Raw genomic sequence first — 2,607 nt, 5'->3', positions numbered from 1 at the left:
TTTGGATATTGATTGCTAGTCTCTCCCAAGAAATTATTGCAGGCTCTTTACCAGTGTTCATTTCCTGCCCAAAATGAGGCAATTTCAGCATCAGTAAAAGGTTCCACAATTTCTGTTGGATCTATTCCTGATAATTGATGAAGTCTCAGTTTTCCTTCCAGAATCAACTCAGAAACCTCTCTACATAGGTCTTTAATTTTTTCACTCTGTGTGTTAAAAATATCCATTATAAGATATTATCTTTTCTTTGCATAAGAATTCCTGTAGGAGAATGAGTAAAAGGTAGTATGACCAGGATGCAATCAAGCTCTAGATCCAACTGTTCCACATGTACATCCTGAAATTTCTCTTCTACCAAAACCAATTCTTTCTCATCTTCAGCTAATAATTTTCTTGGAGTATTTAAGTCATTATCACATTACACAATTTGAAATAACTTAGTTTTTGAGTAATTATTCTGATTGTGGGTCATAACCAGTTAATATCTCCCAAGAATTTTTGAAAAGCATGAAGGGTTCATAATTGATCTCTCGTGATTTATACTTTCTGTGGTTGAATTTTTAGTAAACTTATCTTATATCCCAGGAAATTAAGAATATCTTCTTTGTATTTTTCAGGAGCAATCCCCAACAAGGCAAACTTCTTTATTTCTTCAAACATTTTTTCTAAGATATCTGTGTCTGAATCAGCTAGTAAGAAATAATCCATACAACAGTAAATTATAGGTTGAGGAAACTGTTTATAAATTATTTCCAATGGCTGTTGTAGAAAATATTGATACAAGGTGGGGCTGTTTAACATCCCTTGTGGAAGTACTTTCCACTGATATCTTTTAACAGGCTGGGAATTATAAGAAGGCACTGTGAAGGCAATATTTTTCTCTATCCTGTTTTTGTAAAGGTATAGTGAAAAAGTAGTCTTTTAAATAAAAAAATGTAATAAACCATCCTTTAGGAAATAGAGAAGGCAGGGGAGTTCCAGGCTGTAAAGAGCCTGTTGGCTAGATCACCCTATTAATAGCTCTTAAATCTGTTCCTCTTCTCTATTTTCCAGATTTCTTTTACATTGCAAATATAGGAGAATCCAAGGACTGGTCAATTCTTTAATATGTTGAACATTTAGTTGCTCATGTACCAGCTGTTCTAATATATGCAATTTTTCTGGTGTCAAAGGTCATTGTTCCCCTAGACAGGTTTGTCAGTTAATCATTTTAAAGGTATGGCTGTTGGTACCTCTGAAAGATCAATGGCTGTTGTGTCCTGCTTATGTACAAACTTAATGGTCTGTGAGTGTTCTTGATAATACCTTTTAATATTTCTCTCAGAAGCATTCTTTATTTTATAGTTTGTTTCTGAGATGGGAGGAATGTTAATCTGGGTTTTCCATTGTTGTAACAGATCACATCCCCATAAATGCATTGCTATGTTAGCCACAAATGACCTTAATTTCCTTATCTGTCCTTGACCTACCTTGTACTTTGTTTTACCTAAGATAAAATTCCAATCCCTAGAAGCTGAATATTTACCTCCTGAATAGGCCAATCTGGATGCCAAGATGTTGGTGAAATTATTATTCCATTCATACCTGTGTCTAGTAAACCTTCAATTATAATGCCATTTATTTGTGTTTTCAGCTTTGGTCTTTGGTCATTTATAGAAGTTTGACAAAATACTTGTTTTATGGTCTCTCCTGAAAATACTATTTTATCTACTGAAGCTGTTCTGTCATCTGGAGTAGTGTGATTTTTAATAACAGGCATTAAGTATTTTAATTGCTCTGTGGAGGAATTTCCCCAATGGTGACAGGGAATGATTGAACCAAATTTGACAATGGGGTTGTGAGAGGCACCCTAAGGTGTTTCCCAATGGAAAAGGGTTACCTTGCCTGTCCCATGTTTTTTTTTTTTTTTTTTTTTTGTTTTTCGAGACAGGGTTTCTCTGTGTAGCTTTGCGCCTTTCCTGGGACTCGCTTGGTAGCCCAGGCTGGCCTCGAACTCACAGAGATCCACCTGGCTCTGCCTCCCGAGTGCTGGGATTAAAGGCGTGCGCCACCACCGCCCGGCTTTTTTTTTTTTTTTTTTTTTTTTAAGATTTATTTATTTATTATGTATACAGTGTTCTACCTGGACTTATCCCTGAGGGCCAGAAGAGGGCGCCAGATCTCATTACAGATGTTTGTGAGTCATAAAGTGGTAGCTGGGAACTGAACTCGGGACCTCCGGAAGAGCAGCTAGTACTCTTAACCTCTGAACCATCTCTCCAGCCCGCCTGTCCCATGTTGATTTGCATTCATTAGTCCAATACTGGCCTTTGCCACACCTTTTGCATATTCCAGAAAGCTGGGGCCTTCTGTTTGGATTATCTCCAGAAAAAAAATATTATTTCTAGGAATGACTTGCCGACAATCCCTTTTCTTTTCTTTCTTTCTTTTTTCAATTTATTTTTTTCTCTTCTCCCATTTCTGCCCCCTGACTCCCATCTACTCCCCATCCCCATCCTCTCCTCCTTCATCTCCATTCAGAAAGGGAAGGTCTTCCATAGGCCTAACAAAGCATGGAACATCAAGTTGAGGTAGGATCGAGCTCATCCTCCTGCATAAAGGCTGGTT

The sequence above is a fragment of the Peromyscus californicus genome, unplaced genomic scaffold, assembly GCF_007827085.1.
Source record: "Peromyscus californicus insignis strain IS unplaced genomic scaffold, ASM782708v3 Scaffold_16__1_contigs__length_79575227, whole genome shotgun sequence".
NCBI classification, from domain to species: domain Eukaryota; kingdom Metazoa; phylum Chordata; class Mammalia; order Rodentia; family Cricetidae; genus Peromyscus; species Peromyscus californicus.
Note: the sequence above shows the minus strand (reverse complement) of the source record.